At 37.7% G+C, this 22,530-nt stretch overlaps 1 protein-coding gene and 1 non-coding gene across 23 annotated transcripts in view; one reads left to right on the top strand and one right to left on the bottom strand.

Annotated features, from left to right (window-relative positions):
- Nucleotides 1–22,530, bottom strand: part of PAM (peptidylglycine alpha-amidating monooxygenase) — a 277,044-nt gene that overhangs the window by 182,515 nt on the left and 71,999 nt on the right. The window lies entirely within an intron of this gene.
- Nucleotides 11,993–12,099, top strand: LOC117801623. Its single transcript, XR_004624384.1, has one exon. It is a non-coding gene; the product is annotated as a U6 spliceosomal RNA (small nuclear RNA).

Genomic DNA, 22,530 nt, shown 5'->3' with positions numbered 1-22,530 from the left:
TACCAAGGCAAAGGTATCAGAATTATGTCAGACCTGTCTACACAGACCTGGAATGAGAGAAAGGGTTGGGGGAGAGCATTTTTAAAACTCTTTCAGAGAAAAACATGCAGCCAAGGATCCTTTATCCAGCAAGGCTGTCGNAGAAGAGATATTTGAACAAATTGTAGCTGAAAACTTCCCTAATCTAGCAAGGGAAACAAGCATTCGTGTCCAAGAGGCAGAGAGGACCCCATCCAAGCTCAACCAGGACAAACCTACGCCACGGCATGTCATAGTGCAATTCGCAAATATTAGATCCAAGGATACAGTATTGAAAGCGGCCAGGGCAAAGAAATTTCTCACGTACCAAGGCAAAGGTATCAGGATTACGTCAGACCTGTCTACAGAGACCTGGAATGAGAGAAAGGCTTGGGGGGGCATTTTTAAAGCTCTTTCAGAGAAAAACATGCAGCCAAGGATCCTTTATCCAGCAAAGCTGTCATTCAGAATTAATGGAGAAATAAAGACGTTCCAGAATCGCCAGTCATTAACCAATTTCGTAACCACGAAACCAGCCCTAAGGAGATGNATTGAAAGCGGCCAGGGCAAAGAAATTTCTCACGTACCAAGGCAAAGGTATCAGGATTACGTCAGACCTGTCTACAGAGACCTGGAATGAGAGAAAGGCTTGGGGGGGCATTTTTAAAGCTCTTTCAGAGAAAAACATGCAGCCAAGGATCCTTTATCCAGCAAAGCTGTCATTCAGAATTGATGGAGAAATAAAGACGTTCCAAAATCGCCAATCATTAACCAATTTCGTAACCACGAAACCAGCCCTACAGGAGATATTAAGGGGGGCTCTATAAAGGTAAAAAGGCCCCAAGAGTGATACAGAGCAGAAAGTCACAACCGATACAAACAAAGACTTTACTGGCAACATGGCATCATTAAAATCTTATCTCTCAGTATTCAGTCTCAATGTGAATGGCTTAAATGCTCCCATAAAAGGCCACAGGGTTGCAGATTGGATAAAAACACATGACCCATCCATTTACTGTCTACAAGAGACTCATTTTGAACCTAAAGATACATTCAGACAGAAAGTAAAGGGATAGAATACCAGCTTCCACGCAAATGGACCTCAAAAGAAAGCTGGAGTAGCAATTCTCATATCAGATAGACTGGATTTTAAACTAGAGGCCATAGAGAGAGATACAGAAGGGCACTATATTATTCTTAAAGGAAGTATTCAACAAGTGGATATGACAATTATTAATATATATGCCCCCAACAGGGGAGCAGCAAGATACACAAGCCAACTCTTAACCAGAATAAAGAGACATATAGATAAAAATACGTGAATATAGGGGACCTCAATACTCCACTATCAGAAATAGACAGAACACCCATGCAGAAAATCGACAAAGAAACAAGGGCTTTGAATGACATACTCGATGAGTTGGACCTCATAGATATATGTAGAACACTACACCCCAGAACCAAAGAATACTCATTCTATTCAAATGCCCATGGAACATTCTCAAGAATAGATCATGCTCTGGGACACAAAACAGGTCTCAGCCAATACCAAAAGATTGAAATTATCCCCTGCATATTCTCAGACCNTGAAATTATTCCCTGCATATTCTCAGACCACAACGCTTTGAAATTGGAACTCAACCACAAGGAAAAATTTGGAAGAAACTGAAACGCTTAGAGACTAAGAACCATCCTGCTCAGGAATGATTCGATAAACCAGGAAATCAAAAGTCTNAATCAAAAAACAAATTAAACAATTTATGGAGACCAACGAGAATGAATACACAACGGTCCAAAACCTATGGGATACTGCAAAGGCAGTCCTAAGGGGGAAATACATAGCCATCCAAGCCTCACTCAAAAGAATAGAAAAATCTAAAATGCAGTTTCTATATTCTCACCTCAAGAAACTGGAACAGCAACAGAGGGACAGGCCTAATCCACGCACGAGGAAGCAGTTGACCAAGATTAGAGCAGAAATCAGTGAATTAGAAACCAGCAGTACAGTAGAGTAGATCAACAGAACTAGAAGCTGGTTCTTTGAGAGAATTAATAAAATTGACAGACCACTGGCAATTNCAGAGACGTAAAGGACCTATATCCTAGAAACTATAGATCACTTTTGAAAGATATTGAGGAAGACATAAAAAGATGGAAAAATATTCCATGCTCATGGATTGGAAGAATTAACATAGTTAAAATGTCCATACTACCCAGAGCAATCTACACTTTCAATGCTATCCCGATCAAAATACCGAGGACATTTTTCAAAGAACTGGAACAAATAGTCCTTAAATTTGTATGGAACCAGAAAAGGCCCCGAATCTCCAAGGAACTGTTGAAAAGGAAAAACAAAGCTGGGGGCATCACAATGCCGGATTTCGAGCTGTACTACAAAGCTGTGATCACAAAGACAGCATGGTACTGGCACAAAAACAGACACATCGACCAATGGAACAGAATAGAGAACCCAGAAATGGACCCTCGGCTCTTTGGGCAACTAATCTTTGATAAAGCAGGAAAAAACATCCGGTGGAAAAAAGACAGTCTCTTCAATAAATGGTGCTGGGAAAATTGGACAGCTACATGCAAAAGAATGAAACTTGACCACTCTCTCACACCATACACAAAAATAAACTCCAAATGGATGAAAGACCTCAATGTGAGACAGGAATCCATCAAAATTCTAGAGGAGAACATAGGCAACAACTTCTATGACATCGGCCAGAGCAACCTTTTTCACGACACATCTCCAAAGGCAAGAGAAATAAAAGATAAAATGAACTTATGGGACTTTATCAGGATAAAGAGCTTCTGCACAGCCAAGGAAACAGTCAAAAAAACTAAGAGACAGCCCACGGAATGGGAGAATATATTTGCAAAGGACACCACAGATAAAGGACTGGTATCCAAGATCTACAAAGAACTTCTCAAACTCAATACACGAGAAACAAATAAACAAATCATAAAATGGGCAGAAGATATGAACAGACACTTTTCCAATGAAGACATACAAATGGCTAACAGACACATGAAAAAATGTTCAAAATCATTAGCCATCAGGGAAATTCAAATCAAAACCACACTGAGATACCACCTTACGCCAGTTAGAATGGCAAAGATAGACAAGGCAAGAAACAACAATTGTTGGAGAGGATGTGGAGAAAGGGGATCCCTCCTACATTGTTGGTGGGAATGCAAGTTGGTACAGCCACTCTGGAAAACAGTGTGGAGGTCCCTTAAAAAGTTAAAAATTGAGCTACCCTATGACCCAGCCATTGCACTACTGGGATTTACCCCAAAGATAAAGACGTAGTGAACAGAAGGGCCATATGCACCCCAATGTTCATAGCAGCATTGTCCACAATAGCCAAATCGTGGAAGGAACCGAGATGCCCTTCAACAGATGACTGGATTAAGAAGTTGTGGTCCATATATACAATGGAATATTACTCAGCTATCAGAAAGAACGAGTTCTCAACATTTGCTGCAACATGGACAGCACTGGAGGAGGATAATGTTAAGTGAAATAAGTCAAGCAGAGAAAGACAATTATCATATGATTTCTCTCATCTATGGAACATAAGAACTACGAAGATCGGTAGGGGTAGAAAGGGATAAAGAAAGGGGGGGTAATTAGAAGGGGGAATGAAGCATGACAGACTATGGACTCTGAGAAACAAACTGAGGGCTTCAGAGGGGAGGGGGGTGGGGGAATGGGATAGACCGGTGTTGGGTAGTAAGGAGGGCACGTATTGCATGGTACACTGGGTGTTCTCCGCAACTAATGAAACATTGAACTTTGCATCAAAAACCAGGGATGTACTATATGTTGACTAACATAATATAATAAATAAACATTAAAAAAAAGAACTGTATTACCCTTAGAGTCACATAGCTAGTCACAATATAGATTTAATATCAAGAAGGATATTAAATCTATATTGAAAATGTTTCCTTTTCTTTAGTAACTCTTTTTGGAATCAAAGATAAAGAAGGTTTGTAGATGTTTTTGAGAGAGACAGAAAAAGGGATGTTATGGTCCCTTAAAAATAATCAAAAGATATTTATATTTGAGATTCGCTTTCCTCTTAAAATTTTGGTTCTAATATGTGGTTTGGGATGTTGCATCTAAGAGAGCTCATGCTGATACCACCCATTAGTCTAATTGCAGATAAGGGTAGCTATGAGAATCTGGAAGGAAGAAACATGAAAAAAACCAGTAGGGGGTATACCAATCATTAAGCTTATAAATATTTCTTCATTTACTCAATAAATAATTTCTAAGTGCTTAAAATATACCATTGACAAAATGAAGATTCCAGCCCTCATGCAGCTTACATTCTGGCAGGAAAACGGACAATAAACATATAATAAGTTAATAATATTGTGTGCTGGAAGGTAACGATCATCATGGAAAAAGAAAGAGGAAAGCAGAGTAATAGAGAGTGAGAACCCTGGGGAAAGGTGTGCGGTTAAGTTGTGAGACTACAAAGGTGACACTTGGCCTAGACTCATGCATGGTCAGGAGTGAGTACAGTGGCTGCCTGTAGGTGTCTCCAGATAGCAGAGAGAGCTGGAGGTAAGCAGCCGCAAGGAGGCAAAATGTGCTTGAACCAAGTCAGAGGAGCAGCCCAGGCAGGTAATGGGGACTGATCAGGGGAGGTCTGTGGGTCACTGTAAGAACTAAGGCGTGTGGTCAAATGGAGTCACTGCAGAGTCTGAGAAGAATGACAAGATTGGACTTATATTTCAAACTAATCATTCCGGCTCCTTTATTGACATTGGACTGGGTAGGGGGGAGAATGGGGCAGCAGAAATATAAAGCAAGGAAAGTATATTCTTATTATATATTATATTATCATAAATTTAATTATTATAAATTTATTTTATTAATTTACAAAATCATTATAAATTCATATTATTGTAAATTATTACATTGTTATTATTTGTACAGTATGTTTATATCATTTTATCTTTTTCTGCCTAATCCTGGTAGCTCGATCCAAGGTGGTAGCAGTTGAGGTAACATATGGTTGGATTCTGAGTATATTTTAAAGGTAGAGAAAGTGGGGTAGCCTAATGGACTGTGTAGGAGATGTGAGAGACTTTAACTAGAAAAGCTCTCAAGCAGAAGTAAAGGAGAAACAGGAAACAAATAGACAGGGTTGTAAGACACCCAGGGACAGATCTAGAAAAGAATATTGATTAGTTCTTGCTCTTTACCCCAGCTAGTGATAATAAAACCTATGATCCTTTAACATGTTAAAGAATATACTCTAACAAGAAAATGGAACACTCCACTCAGAGACGCCTCTGAAGCCAGACAAGCGGCTTCAAAACTGATATATAGTATAGTGAATCCCTTTGGTTTTCTTTTCAAAATATAAAGAGGAGGAGGCAAAAAAATACAGTAATAAAATACAGAGCAAACCTTGAAGACTGATATCACCCAGAGCTACTGGCTGAAGATATTTTGTGTAGTGATATTTTTTACAATAGCATCTATGTTTTATAGGCCAAAATAAAGAAGACCTGTTCTGTCTCACACCAAATTTAATGTCCTTTGTGTCTCAGAATGCCAACACATCTCTCTCTGTGAATTGTCACATCGCTGGCTGACGGCAGCAGTAGGAAGCGGGTCTGCTAGAGCACAGGAGCAAACAGGAGGGCGAGGGGAGATGAAAATAAATAATGAAGTGGTATAGATGGAATATTAAATCTGAGAGAAGTATTTTTTACACTCTTTAATTATAACAAACATCTACATTTAAAGGTGTTGGGTTTTTTCTCTTTTTAGAAAAAACATATATAGACTTATGTATGGTTAATTTACTTTTCCTTCCTTATTTTCTTTCAGTTCCAGTAATCTGATCACAGGTTGTTATACTTTGCCAACAGCTATCCCGGGGGAAAATATTAAAAAACAAAAACCAAAAACTGCAGAAATCAGCACCCATCCGCTCCTTCAACACCAGCACCATTTCAATGATACCTGTAATTCCTTTGAACGGTAATAAAGTAGGTGCGCACTGATTAATTATCCAAAAATACAGTAAGACACAACCAAACAAGCTGCCCCAATATAAGCGAGTGGCAGAAGAAATAAGTTTGGACGTAATGCTGTACCTATCAAATGAGCATTGAGGTGTGTATTTGAAGGTCCAGTGTCTGGTCAAGAATGGCACTACCCATTTTTTTTCTTCTGAAAAACTTTATTATATTACCGTGAAATCATTTGTCTGATGCCTTCATTGAAAACTGCCTTCTGGCAGCCACCTTCTACCCTGCTATTTCAACTGGTTGTAGTACTACTGGATTTGTCATAGCATCATGAAAGATGGATTTAATCGCTGTCAGTCCAAGCACCTCTTCTCAATCCCGTCCACCCAAACCTCTAATAACGTTTCATCATCTTAACCGTCTGCATTTTAAAGACAGATAGAAGGAGGCTCTCCACAGCTAATTCGACAAACACATCACCTGGCACGATAACCTACATGATACACTTTTATTTCAGTCACTAAACGCATCTCAAAAATGCCAGAAATAGAAATACTTCTGGTCTAGACAGCGTGTCCGTGGAGTTTAACTCTTGCCAGTAATGAATTCCTGAAACGTTGGGGGGTGGGGGGAGACAGTGTTTCTACATGTAATCTTTGAACACAAACTTTGAAAAACTGGTTTTGATAGAAAGTTAATGCAGTTTCTCATAGACGGGACTTTTGGGGCAAGAGTAATGTTCTATTTCTTGACCTGGGTGGTGGTCCCAGAGGAATTTATGGCTATTCTTTAAACTGTCTAAGCTTTATGCATGCATCTGTATGTATGATGTATGTCACAATAACAAACTAATGAAATTTTCCTTAAAGATCTTCAGGAGTTCAGATACTTTGGTGTACTACGTCTGAGATTGGGGGACTTGGAGGTGCTCTTTCAAAGATGATTCCAGACCTCTGATTCTGTATTTATTACATGTTAGTCCATCCATCACTGTCGGCTCTCTATATTAAAGAATATTTAAAGGTGAAAAACCAGAAACTCTTCCATCTTAATCAAGATTTTTAATCAAGAATTAAGAATATTCATGACATACGTGTTATCCTAACAGATTAGAACATGAAGCAAAAGCTGCAACTTTGCCCTCTGCTCACTATTTTCTTCTTATTTTTATTTGCTGATCATGGACAGAAACTCATTATAAAACAACTCTTCCCTGTCAACTCACAATAAATTAAGACAAAAGCAAACATCCACCTTGAGAGTATAATTACAATGATGCTACATTTCTTTTATAAATAATAAGAATTACCATTCAATTAAAACTTAATGAGTTTACATAAGTTTCTCTGCCACATACAAAGAAAACAAAAGTTAATTTGTTAAGTCATGGTCACATTTCTTCTTCCCTCCTCTTCATTATATTCAGGTGAATTTATCATTTTACTATCTACTAACCGACATTTTAGAAGGAACAACATAAAAGTATATTTAAATGTAGCTATTTTTGGGGGCGCCTGGGTGGCACAGCGGTTAAGCGTCTGCCTTCGGCTCAGGGCGTGATCCCAGTGTTATGGGATGGAGCCCCACATCAGTTTCCTCTGCTATGAGCCTGCTTCTTCCTCTCCCACTCCCCCTGCTTGTGTTCCCTCTCTCGCTGGCTGTCTCTATCTCTGTCGAATAAATAAATAAAATCTTTAAAAAAATAAAATAAAATAAATGTAGCTATTTTTTAAAATTAATTTAATTATTTGTGTTGTTTATATTCTTTCCCTTTTGGGGACAGTAATTCATGTCCAAAGAACTTAATAAGCATTCTTTAAAACTGGTAGAACTAAAGGTGGTAAAACATATGTAGACTTTAAAAAGCCTGTACCAAAATACAAAAATGCTGTGATGTTTAAAGTCAATGACCACTAATCTGTAAATTGATGATACTTACTCATTTATTTATTTTTTTAAACTATTGGAAAAGGTGGTGAAGAGTTTTAAAAGCTCCAGAATGAACTTGATAAAAATCAATTTCTTTCCATCTTGGGAGTGGGCAAACAAATAAAAACATGTAACTAAATATTCAAAATGTAATCTTCTTTTTAAAATGTTTAAAAATTTTCCCATGAAAACTGACAAATATCTCTACTGATTCCTGCAAATGCGTAATGACACCACTCACATAAAATACTTCGTTAGAGCCACGGCATTGTTTTCGGTGTTACGTTATAATTTAAGGTGAGCCACATAATGGATTGCATTATAATGAATCTGCACTCTTCAAATGACTTATCTAATTTCACTTTCCAGTGCATATATAAAACCACATATATAACTATGTTGTTTTTCTATGTGCCTCTTAGGTTTCTTCTGATTAATTCTAAATGTGGTTCAGAATCCTGCTCTCTTCAGCTGTGAAAAATATAAATAGTGAAACAGAGGAAACTAGTTATTAATGTACCTTTTACATTTATTTAATTGACAAGAATGCATTTAGTTTCTTAAATTAATCCCCGAATATACTACATTTTATGCTTTCATTTAATCAGTTACGTCTTAGAAGAGAAGTACATTTGGGGCTTCAAATTATTCTAAGAGCAAGTACTATAAGATTAAACAATTCATTAATTTCGTTTAAAAAATACAACATAAGTTACAGAAACGTATTTTCTTCAGACACCGTGTTAGCCTCTGGAAAAACAAAGATAAACAAAAGTCATGCTGACCTAGCTTCCACTGGGCAGTTGGGGTTGACATAATACACGGATGGAAGACAAAACTTACGAGGCAACGTGAGAAGGTCTATCATAATAGCAAATACAACATGTGCGGTACTAAGAGGATGAAGCAAGGGGGTGATGGAAGGATCAGGAAAGCCTTCTAAAATATGTAATAATTAGTGAATTAAGAAGTGAGAAAGTGAAAGCACGTTAGGGAATGACAATCCGTCTGTGTCTGGCAGATCTCTGAGCGGGGGAAGAGGTATAACGTGACACTGGCTTCAACTCTGGGTACATGAAAGTTGTGAGTGCAGCCAGGGTACTAGGCATCAGGGACAGAATCAAGGGGAAAAGGCACAAGAAGGAAGAAACAGCTCCATCTATCCTCATGAAGTGAGAGGCCTTCACCCCCCACCACAGTCGTGCACGGCTCTCTCACTATTTGCTGTTTGGGCGTATTCATAGCGAATGGTTTCACTCGTTTTAGTTGTTTCTTGTTCACCTTTTTCACAAGATGGTAAGTTTCAAGAGAGCAAGGAGCTGTGGAGTAATGCCTGGCATGCAGCAGGCACTGGGTAATATCGCCAAACAGAGAAATTAAATCACTAAGAAAAGAGAAGCGAAAGGAGAGATGAAGAAGGATGTGAAGAGTGGTCCACACAGGAAAGAACAGGATGAGAGAACAATGAGCCACAGTCTCAGATGTTACCCATGGCACCAATCCCTAGGCTCATCCGGAAACCACTGCCCAGCAAAAAGTTCAAAAAAACATTCTGAAAAGTCTATGCTTATCATGTACTGCAAAAGCTTGTCAGATCGAAAGCAGGACATGAACTGCATTTTACACATATTGCTATTTCAAGTGAAAAGTGAAAAAAATACATCTTTAATGGGGAATATTATAATTGAAAGCTTATTCAAATAAATGGCTTTTTCAACATAAAATATTAATCTTTTCAATAATCATATTTGTAAGAAAGAAATGGAATATTATTGTGTGAACCATAAGTTCAAATTCCTACCCTAAGCACTTAAGTTTTTTCAGTCATCGCTATATTAATCTGCCTTTTTTGCATTTTACTGCTGTTATGTTCAAAAATTCAATCTCCTAGACAAATGGCAATTCAGGAACACAATTCAAGTGATATATTATTCCCTGTGACTACAAAGGTGTATTTTCCCATTCAGATTTTTTCATTCAAATCTGGCAAAAGCTGTTACATCACACAAAATACACTCTCTGCTCTCTCAACTACTATAACATAGAACAGTTTCTACAGTTCCCTCATCCTTTCTCTGAAACACTGAAAATATATTTTAAATTTAAATTAAATCACAGGGAAAAGTTATTTATGTTATCTTCTTTGACATTAACTTGAATATTTTAATTGTTTTCAGTGCATCTGGTAGGTTAAAAGTAAAATGTCATGAGCCTTGTTATTTAAATTCCGTATATGAAAACCATCTTTGCCTGAAATATTTTGACATACACAAAGCAACACTACCTAGTAGTACTGCTCAGCAAAAATTAAGTATCTTTTGGTATTATAATTCCCCCTGGTGTTTTTTTTTTTTGGCGGGGGGGGGAACCTCCAGTTTCAGGACACTTCTATCTACTTCATCTTTATTTATTTTTTTTTAAGATTTTTTATCTATTTGTTTGTTTATTTATTTATTTATTCGACAGAGATAAAGACAGCCAGCGAGAGAGGGAACACAAGCAGGGGGAGTGGGAGAGGAAGAAGCAGGCTCATAGCGGAGGAGCCTGATGTGGGACTCGATCCCACAACGCCGGGATCACGCCCTGAGCCGAAGGCAGACGCTTAACCGCTGAGCCACCCAGGCGCCCCTCCTTCATCTTTAGATATGTGAATCCTGCAAAAAGAAATGGTGAACTTAAAAGGAGAAAATGATGCATGTTCTTGTTTGATGAAGAATCTCCCCGGAACAATTTACAGACTCAATTCCAATAACAAGGAAGTTTTTTAAGCCTGACAACTCAGCCACCACCAATGATAGATACACTCTTTAATGAGTCGGCAGCTGAGTAAATTTCTTTAAGTGCACCCAAATCCCATGTTCCATGAATAGATGGTTATCGGTTAGCGCTTAGCTTATACATATTCACAGAAGCCAATGTGCGCACTCCTGAAAAGAGAAAGAACCAGCTGCATGACTCCAGCCATGGCCTATAAACCTCAGGACTGCCATCCTTTAAACAGTGAGGGCTAGATGTGGCAATATATAGAAGAATGCTTTGGAAACTATAAAATGCCACACACACACAAGATTCATATTTTCACAGTAACGATGAAACAACGTGAAGGATGGCATTGATCTTTCTCTTTCCCTTTCATGCACGATTTGAACCACAAGGGGAAAAATGCTGAGACTGAAAAATAAACAGAAATGGTCCCTTTGCACTGGTCTCTGTATACGATATCAGCAGCACTGAACGCACAGCAAGTAGACAGATACCATCTTCTTGCGCCCAGGTTATTGTAATTGCCTCCTAACTCAGCTCCCTGCTTTTGCCCTTGCCACCTTATAATCTGTTCTCAATGCACAGCAATCATAGCAAGTCTTTGGTAAAACGGCTCCTATCTCACGGCTTAACACCCCTCTCATTTGTGTCAGAATAAAAGCGAGAGTCATCATCCTGGCATGCCGGGCCCCACAAAGCCTACCTCTCTACCCCCCAACCCTCCTCATGGGTCTCTCCTCTCTCCACCCTTTCCCCTGCTCCATGACCTCCAGGTACACTGGCCTTCTTGATGTTCTTTACACAAGCACACTTCTACTTGCTGTTTCCTCTGCCTAGAATATTCTCACACCACATATGCATCCACGTGGTTTCCTATCTTGGTCAGTTCAGATCTTCGCTCCCTCAACTGCCACCTTCTCAGTGAGGTCTTCATTGACCTTCATATTTATAATTGCAACCTTCCCCATGTTCCTGGGATCACCCACCACCCTTTACTACTCCAAAGTATTCAGTCTCATTACAATATGACCTATTTTACTTATTACTTTGTTTAATTTCTGCCTGTAAGCTCTATGCGGGCAGAGATTTTTGTATGCTTTCACTATTATACCCCCAATACCTAGCACAGTGCCTGGCACATAGCAAGACCTCAGTAAATATTTGTTAACAGATATGCAACTTTCACACATACACATGTTTGAGCTATCTGTAAACCATTACAGTATTATAACAAACTCTTTTGAACTAAGGTTCAAGCTAAATGTTCCAAAAAGAAGGGGTGCTCACTTCGGCAGCGCATATGCTAAATTTGGAATGATACAGAGAAGATTAGCATGGTCCTTGTCCAAGGGTGACACCCCCCAAAAAGGGGAAAAGTTTATACATAAATGAGGAATAAAAGTGAGATTTTTAAAGATCATCCAAGACAAAATAAACTAGCTGGCATTAACTCAGGGGAGTTCCAACATATTCATAAAACCTTTTACTTAATTAAATAGTCAATGTAGAATTAAAGAATGTGATAAAGTTTGTATTTCAGCCATTACTCTATAATGGCTTCTTGGATAATCACAAATTTAATGTAGGATGTGTTCTCAGAAAATGTGAGCCCCGGGGGACAGGTGTGGAGGACCCAGAACCCTTCACCCTGTTAATTCTAGGCTCCACTCACTGGAATGTGAAGAAACCAAGCTGCCTTTCAAGTACTGATGGCAAATGAACTAAGTACTTTTTGTTTTTAAAGATTTTATTTATTTATTTGACAGAGAGAGAGACAGCCAGCGAGAGAGGGAACACAAGCAGGGGGAGTGGGAGAGGAAGAAGCAGGCTCACAGCGGAGGAGCCTGATGTGCAGCTCGATCCCACAACGCCAGGATCACGTACTGAGCCGAAGGCAGACGCTTAAGGACTGCGCCATCCAGGCACCCCTGAACTAAGTACTTTTAAAAGAAATGCTAATTTCTTCTATGAAACCAAATCTTGCAAACAAGATCTGACAAAATTATGATTTTTATAGGACTAACCTTTTTGAGTCCTAGTATCAAACATACTTTTATGCTATTAATCTCAATGGCCACATCAAACAGAAAAGTGGAGGTGTCGTTCATATGCTGTTTGACCCCCACGGTGTGTTCTTCCCCTTCCCTAACATCCTATAGCACGGATGACCTTTATATAGCAAGCTTTGTATTTTAACTGTTTCTTGTATGTCCATATTGTTTCTACATGAGAGATGCTTGAGGGCAAAAATCCTTGAGTAAGAAATACTCAGTTTAACGAGGATGAATCCATTTATAACATCATCAAAGAAAAACGAGCAAAAAATGTTTCTAAATAATGGGAAGCAGAGCTGTAAGCACCAACAGGACCTCTACATTTCCCCAACCAATAGAAGTCAACAGGAAGGACTCCTGGCAAAGGTATGATTCCCACAAAATTTGGCTGTAGGGGCCTTGGCCTCTCATTTATTCCTTTTCTAATAATACAGTTGATGAAACATTATCATCTTTATTTTACACTGCGAAGAAACAGTGGTTTGAGTGAAGTGACGAATTTTAACTTGTTCCAAGTGACAGAATATCTCAGGAGAAAGAAAAGACTTAATCCCAGGGCTGTCTGACTCAGAGCTTTTGCTTCTCATTACTCAGCTCTGCCTCCTGTTGGTCTAGATTTGGTTATGTACGCAGTTGTGCGGGTTACACACTTTCATGTGAATTAGTTGCCCACAACTTATCCCTCTAAAGTGTTCTTGCAAAGAAGCTGTGTATCTAATTACAGAATAAAGAGCAGAATGTAAGAATAAGAGAAAAGGAGGATAATATTTGGGAGGAAGAGGACGTGCAAGTCCGTGAAACTGTAGTAGGCTAGCTTGCCCTTGCCCTAGCTAAGGGCACGGGTCAATGTCAGGCCTGCCTTAAAACGATGTGAGCTCCTATAATATGTTAGTCTTCTTGTTAAGAGGAATTACTGTATATCCCCAAATAACCAGTGCACTGCTAGATAAAGGAGAGCGCAATTATCAAGACAGAGAAAAGTTGGCGAAGTTGTAATCATGGTTAAATTCGGACATTTAAAAATTTTTCAGGTTATAAAGAACTAATGGACAAAAGAAGTAAAGAAGACAGCCTGAGACCATCTTTACAGCTTGGGTTTCAAGGGAATGTAGAACTTTAGTACCACCGGTGACTAAGGCAGTAAGATGAAAACAGAGCACGTGACAGGAAAGGTGAATGACTGGAAAAAGGTGTAATGTGTGTAAGAAGAAGATAGAGCAACAGGAAGAGGGACAGCTTAGTTCCTATAAAAAATGACAATGTTATAACAAAATGCCTGAATTTCACTTAGCATCTTAACATAATTTAAGAATTGTACCATATTAGCATAGTAGTAAATTTTTTCTGGTAAAAGTGAACACTATATGGGGCAAGAGTTAGCATATTGTTAGATATTTACTGTGTGCTAACAATGTTACCCAGGAAAAAACACAAACTACACCCACTGGACTTAAAAACTGTATGAAGTATAGTCATCTTATTCATAACATCACAATTACTTTTAGCTATTGATAATATATTTCTACACACACATAGATACATGCATGTTTTGGCAATTAACTAAAAATAATTCAAGCTACTTCCCTAAAGATTTAATCCATGTTGAAATGTGTCCTTAAAAAAGCTGATGGCATACTTTTTGTAAAACAGAGTGCAGTAACAAAGGGTCACACTTAAAAGATATGCATATGAGGCTACATTTCTCTTTCACACATCTTGTCTGCATTTTCAAAATCGAATAATAAGCATGATATTTTTAACAAGATAATGTTCACTTCCTTTGCATACAATAAAAATGTCAGAATCTTAACTTTTTATGCCTACATAATGGATTACAAGGTTATAAAAATGTATTCAATATAAAGGTTTCCATGAGTTAAAAATAAAATGACCAGGAGAAATGAAGATGAAATTAGAAACCAAAAGAACTAGATTCTAGTCCAAGCTCTGCCACAAACTATCTGTGTGACCTTGAGCTAAATGAAGAATGTCAAATCTATGGCCTCCAAGCAGCCAAAATCCCAACTGATCAGAGCTGACAAGGAAGCTGAAACTTGTCCATCCCAGGCTAGTACCTTAAGTACACTGAACTTCATATTCTGAACTATAAGTTAAGAGAGTTGGCTTCTGAGTTACCTTGTGACCCTGACACTCAGATTACCAAAAAGAGCAGGGTCAGAAGGTTACCAACTGATGAGCATTATTCCTATAAAACTGTGAGACTCCTGTAGGCCCTCCATTTTTTTCAAAACAAAAATGCTAAATTTGCTATGTATTTTTAATTAGTAGGAGAGGAGTGTATACCAGCTGGACATAAGCCTGGGTTACAGGCAAATATTTACCAGTAGATTGAAAGAACTCTATATATGTTGTTGGACCAGGGCACTACTGAGATGATATAAGGCCAGGGCCCAGAAAGAGGGACTAAGAAAATTCTTTCCAGATTCTCAGATTTCTAAAGGTAATACACACACAGACAATCCGTATACATGTGGATAAAATATAATATATATTCAGAATCATTTCTCACAGGTACAATTTTTTAAAAATAAAAAGCTCCTACCTGTTAATTTTGGCTCTTTTATTTAAAGACTACATATAACAAATCCAAAAGGGATTGTTTGTTTACATGAGTATATTTTAAATATATTCTCAAAATTTAGCAACTTTGTTAACTATAATCACTAAAAGGTTAGCCTTACAAAAGGAAATAAAGAGTAACCCACACTAGCGTACCCTGAAAAAGTTTTATACATATGACTTGCAGCCAAAATTCAGAGTAGCCAACCTCTATCACAAGAGTCACATCTTTACTAGCAATAGCTTACTTCTACTGAGCACTTAGCATGTGCTAAGCAATTTGTATTGTTATATATCCTTGAGTCTTGAAAATAACCTGATGAGGTAGGAACTTCTCATCTGCAAATGTAGTTGATAAGTCATATATATTTTCAGCCTATGCTAACAGCCATATTATACTACCTTGGAGATTACACAACTTCATTCTTCTTCTTTTCTTTAACAAAAAGCAAACAAAGAAATAGCCAATGATAAATATCAAGGCCACAGCTGCAGTCGGCATGTATTTGTGCTGCTGTCCAAACCCAAACCCAAACCCAAACCCAAACCCAACCATCTGCATTTCCATTTCTGCCTCCAGGGACCTAGGAAATCAAACTTAGTGAACTAGGAAACACCTTCTATATGCCGCACACTGTTAGACGCAATTCAATCTCATGTAACCCTCACCACTGCCCAGGATGTACATTACCAGACCCATCTTGCAGATGAGAAAACTGAGGCTCAGAATGGCTAAGTAACTTACGCTAGACAGTCAGAGAGCGGGTAGTAAATCAGGACTCTGATGCCCAAGTCAGTGTTCCCTGGGGTGTACCCCCGGAGTTTCTACAGCACAGACACAACTGATATTCAAGGTTATGGTCAGAAGCCATCAGGACAAGGTAAAGGTACAGTCAGTGCAGTACGTGGAAGATGAAAGGGAAATGAATAGAACATTTTAGGAAAAACTGAGCACAACTTCAAAAGAAAACAATTACAACAAACATCAGGTAAAGTTTTGCTACACAATAATACTTGCTTCTTATCTAAATTATTCAATGTAGTACAAGGGTAGTGTTTATATTAAACTCACAGCGACCTTCAAAAAATATCAAAATTTATATTTTATAGTCCATTGGAATCTAGCTATTAAAGAAAGTATGCTTCACAAAAAAGACTCGGGATACTTCAATTTACAGGCATTTTCTAAAAGTAATAATTTTTGTTTATAATGTTCAGTCATTATTCATGTTAAGATATTAATAATAGGGGCGCCTGGGTGGCACAGCGGTTAAGCGTCTGCCTCCGGCTCAGGGCGTGCTCCCGGCGTTACGGGATCAAGCCCCACATCAGGCTCCTCTGCTGGGAGCCTGCTTCTTCCTCTCCCACTCCCCCTGCTTGTGTTCCCTCTCTCGCTGGCTGTCTCTATCTCTGTCAAATAAATAAATAAAATCTTTATAAAAAAAAAGATATTAATAATAAAAGGGAATGAAAACATTAGAATATGATCAGCAATGTGTTATAAGACAAATTTACTAAGATTTTATCTTGTTTTATTTTCCAAGGATCATAATATCTCAATATACCTGTATTATCCTTCCGGGGAAGTAACAGACGGCTTGTTGAAAGAGGATAGGGAAGAGAAGAACCCAACATTTCTTGACTTTTATTCCTTTTATATTAAAACCAACTGGCTCAGAACGTTTTTAAGTATCAAGTGATATGCTTAAACTGAAAATATTTCTTAACATACTTCTCTTTTGAAGTAGTAAAAATTAAGGACATTAAAAGGAAATTTTTTCATGTATGGTTGAATGGCTTATAAAAGCATCTATGTATCACTATATTCTTTTTTTTTTTTTAAAGATTTTATTTATTTATTTGACAGAGAGAAAGACAGCCAGTGAGAGAGGGAACACAAGCAGGGGGAGTGGGAGAGGAAGAAGCAGGCTCCCAGCGGAGGAGCCCAATGCAGGGCTGGGATCACACCCTGAGCCGAAGGCAGACACTCAATGACTGAGCCACCCAGGTGCCCCATATGTATCACTATATTCTAAATTCAGTTTACTCATCACATTCCTTCAACGATGCTATCATTGAAGAACAGAGATAAGGAGCAACTGGTTTTAACTTTCTCAGAACAGTACTTTCTGTTAAAGTCTCTGAATTTCCTTTTTTTTTTTTTTAAAGATTTTATTTATTTGTTTGACAGGGAGAGAGACAGCAAGAGAGGGAACACAAGCAGGGGGAGTGGGAGAGGGAGAAGCAGGGAGCCCAATAAGGAGCTCGATCCCAGGACCCCGGGATCATGACCTGAACCGAAGGCAGACCCTTAATGACTGAGCCACCTAGGCACCCCAGAGCCTCTGAATTTCCTAATCCAATGGACAGAAAGGTCTAGGGTCTGCATTTTCCATCCCAAGAGTGTCAGTTACATTGTAAGACCTGTTAAAGAACATAGGATTACTAGCCAGAGCATTTAGAAGCAAATTGTATCTTTAAGGATTGCAGTCCCAACACAGTGCTAATCCCATTACCTAAGGAAAGGTTTGAGGTGGACTCTCTAAATGGATTGTTAAGAGGCAGGCAATCACTGGTGTGTCTCAAATATGCTCTCTACCAAGGGTACCAGCAGCTCACAGAGCTTCAAACGTTTTCTCATCGCAAAATTTTTTAAACACTGACCCTCTCTATCTATAGAGTCAAACAAGCTTCCCTTATTTTATGCCAAATACGCCCGCAAAACTACTTAAATCGTAATTAATTATGGCACACTACAGACGATGAAAGAATCCTGGACATCCATTCCTTGTCAAGTCCCTTATATCAGAAAGCTAAAAAATTACATACAGAGGGGACATTATCTCTTTAGGAAGAAGCCTTCTCATTCTACATAAATACTTAGCTTAAATGTTTTTCTAATTTATAAGAAAGTGTGGGCAATAACAAATCTTCAAGAAAAATAAGGATCTATTAGAATAGGCTTTTTTTTTTTTTAAGATTTTATTTATTTATTTATTTATTTATTTGACAGAGAGAGAGAGAGAGCACAAGCAGGGGGAGTGCCAGGCAGGGGAAGAGGCAGGCTCCCCGCTGAGCAAGGAGATGGATGCAGGGCTCCATCCCAGAACCCTGGAATCATGACCTGAGCCAAAGTCAGATGCTTAACTGACTGAGCCACCCAGGCATCCCTAGAATAGGCTTTAAATAACTTTAAATAAAATATAATTTTATTACATTATTTTAAATCTCCAGATGACAATAGATTTGTAGAGATTTAGTAAAAATAGTAAGCTATAACAGCAACTAACATTTTTGGAGCTCTTACTTTGTAACAGTTTGCAAATATTGGATTATCTTTATTTTAAATCGTGAAAAATGTGGCTTTAATGCATTAAGTCATTTATCCAAAACTACAATGCCAGGAAGTGCTAAAGTCAGAATTCAAACCCAGGCTTTACTATGCATAAATCATTTTCATAATCTCATTTACATCTCATAATACTCGAACCCTAGAAAGTAGTATTATTCTCATATTTACCCTTATTACCTGTGCTGAAATTGAGACTCAAAGAGTAGTTCTAGTTCACACAGCCTGTACTCCAGGAGCTTGAATTTGGGGCTATGTTAAATGGTCTCCTGGCACCACATTAGACGGTCTTTCCAGCATCTCATGCTGCTGTTAAAATCTGGCATGAGATACTTGATCTCCTACAAAGGCAAACAGTAAATGGCCAGGTTCCTATTAAACATGTCATTGATTCTCTTCTGATGCTGTTCTCTTAAACTATTAAGAATATATTTGATTTAGTTAATATTTAATTTCTTACCCAAGACTTAGATCTGAATTTTGCAATGTTGAACAAAAGATAACAGTGTTACAGCATCTAAAAACCACTTGTATCTAGGGAGATCCATTATCCGAGGTTTCTTCTCAGAAGTCCTATAAGGAAATGTTTGATGTTTAAAATAAAATTATTAGCCATTTAATTCATATATTTGAGGATGGCTTAAATTAGATTCTTACATATTCTATTAACTTGCACAAGAGGCTGACACGTTACGAGTCAGGAGCTGGGGGGCTCCCAGAGAGCATCACTGCTCAAGTAGAAAAGGCATTTCCTTTCCAGCTGTTGAGATTCTGGGAAGCCCACAGAGCCCAAATAGGTACCTGTAGCAGTAGTGGCTAATTTCCTACTCCTGACCACTTCAGCATCTGACAGGGTCTCCTGAAGTCTAACCTGCCATCTAGACATGGGTTTTTAGATCAGCAGCACTATGCTAACTACATGGACTAGAACACAAAAGTGTTTGTTGACAAAAAGCCCTTATTCTATAAAGTTTGCATTTCTCAATAAAAAAAATAGAGGTCAAAAGAGCTCATAAATTTTTAGGTATTTAGTTCTACTGCCATAGAACTAATCAGGAAACACTGTCACCTGTATTTAACAGTTCTAAAGCTTCCCTTTCCTTGCCTAAAAGAAACAAAACATTTAGCATGTATTAAGCAGGAAGCATAACAACTTCACCAATGCAATGGTCACAGCAAAACAGTAAACCTAATAACAGGAAAAGTAACCAGATGCCAGCTATCACAGTTATATATGGTACCGATTAATTACACTCAGCGTTTTAATATCGTAAGTGTTGGGAAAATATTTAAAGACTGAAACTTGGAGGATTCTATATTTGGTGTGCGGGAGTTTCAATACACAGTGACTATTCATCCTAGTGACTATAACAAATGACAACTTCCATTTGTACAGCGAATGAATAAGATGAAGTACTATGGCTATAAAGTTCTGCCTGGATTCATTATAAAATTCTGTTCTCCTTAGGTTTATTAAAATGTTATAAGAATAAATACTATATATTTGGAAATGTTTGCAGAACCTTCTCCCATATCTATTTGGTTTCACAAGCTATGCTCATGAACACCTGTCTCTTATTTTCCTAAATATTTATGAATAACATAGTTTTTAACTCAGTAGCATTTTTCTTGGCATAGCTCTTCTTCCAGATGCAGCATCAAGTATGGTTTTGAATTAAGGATCAAGTAGCATCCTTAATGCTGCTTTCCTAAACCATCTGCTAGTTTTGTGAGGTTTTAATAAACCAAATGTCATCTAAAATGTTTCCATTTCCAATGCTCCTAACCACAATAAGATAAATTAATGCCTGATAAACTAGGAACACACAAAGAAAAGATTTAGTAATGAAAGTTTAAGTATTTTTCTCCTAACGAGAGAAGAGGGAAGAACTGCTATCTTTTTCATGGTCAGTCTATTGGATATATAGTTAGTTCCCTTACTGTGACTGGATTATCCCAAGTTCAGACTCTGTTTTATAAAGTATACATGAGAAGAGGTCTATTAAAAGTTAACCTATAAGCACGGAATGTAAAGATTTATGGTAAATTTAAATTCAGGACCACTGGAGTTTAAAGCTTGATTCTGGATCATTTCAGCTTCTTTCTTCATGGGCACTTGTAGAAAAAAAATACCCAAAGAAAAAGAAAGGATCCATAACTCTAATTCCTAGTCAAGTATGCTCTAAAACTACTTGGTTTTAATTGCTCACCCTGATTGTTCACCCAGTTTGACATCTGCTCCAATGCTCCTTCCAGGAATCAAGTCACAGATGCAAGAAAGAATGAATCAACCAGTTGTTCAAGTCTTTCCTGTCTAATTATTTCCCATATTTAGTTCTACATGACAGTCACATACTTAAAATGAAACATTCTAAGGAGAAAAAAACTTATTTTAGACTTTGATTTTAAAATTAGGGGAATAATACATCATTAATTCCTACATATATATATATATATATGTAGGAATTAATGATGTGTGTGTATATATATATATATATATACACACACACACATATATATAATTTTTTTAATTTTTATTTATTTATTTATTTATTCATTTATTTTAGAGAGAATCTTAAGCAGGCTCCACACCCAGCATGGAGCCTGATGGCAGGGCTCAATCACACAACCCTGAGATCATGACCTGAACCAAAATCAAGAGTCAGACGCCCAACCAACTGAGCCACCCACGAGCCCCACTACTTACATTTTTAAAAATACATTTTCATTTTACCTGTAACTCTCTTCCCGAAGTAAGGTAAGACTTTGTAGCAATATATGACTGTTTCAACTCAATGTTGCTAAATAAACATTGTGATTTTATTCTGATCTGTAACAACTTCCCATATTCCTAAAACTCTCTGCTTTGATAACATAAATGTGAGAGATCTAATTCTAAAGTAGCTATACTTTTTCCTTGTATTTTCTCTATCTTCTCTGTAATTCTACCTTCTTCATTCTCCTTTTCTCCACCAAAATTTTCTATTTCAAAGAGATAACTTTTGAGAATTTTTTTGTTCTCAATAGTGTACAATTCCGTGGAAATATTCTCTATGAGATCCAACTGAAAAAGTTTAAGTATTCATTAGTCTGAAAGTTCACAAGGATGGCAGTGGGAAGACATCAACCTGGCTAACTGAACGACCTTAAGTTCAAACTTCTACTGTTATCCTCAAATTACATTATACATATAATCACTGTATTTTCTGACTATGCTAAGAGATGTTTAACAAATTAAACGTAAATATTTATAATACACTACAGCTTTTGTAACCTGGTTTTGGCATTCCAATTTAAATCGATGAGGCTAAAAAATTATAATGATTCTGGGCTTCTCTTCACTGCAGAGAGACGTTAGTGTTCATGCCCTAAGATTCATTCATTTTGGGGCTTAGAACCTAATCTGGCCTCCACTGAACTACCCTACAAAGAATGGAGCACTTGAAATTTTTACAGAGTCCCTTAGAAACATGATTATTTTCTTCATAAGGTTTTCTAATCCTACCCCTTTCATCCCCATGACTTTACACACTACCACTGCCCATAACCTATTCTTGTTCTATCAAAACTCTTAGACTGGACATCTTTAGATATTGAAATGAGCTCAAATGAAACCTCTTGGGCAGTTTGGAGTTAGACTCTCCTGGGAGCCAGAGCACTTTCTAGGGTCAGTTTTGCCTTTTGGATTTCAGAAACAAGTAACATTGGCATGGACTTTAAGTGCTTAGGGGACTGAGGAGGAAAAAAAGACCACAAACAACCAACAGTAAATTGGAATGAATTCCAACAGGCAAAAATCTAGGTTGCCCAACTTGGATAATGGCATTGGGACAG

Source organism: Ailuropoda melanoleuca, chromosome 3 (assembly GCF_002007445.2).
Source record: "Ailuropoda melanoleuca isolate Jingjing chromosome 3, ASM200744v2, whole genome shotgun sequence".
Lineage (NCBI taxonomy): Eukaryota > Metazoa > Chordata > Mammalia > Carnivora > Ursidae > Ailuropoda > Ailuropoda melanoleuca.
Note: the sequence above shows the minus strand (reverse complement) of the source record. Positions and strands in the feature narration are given on the sequence as shown.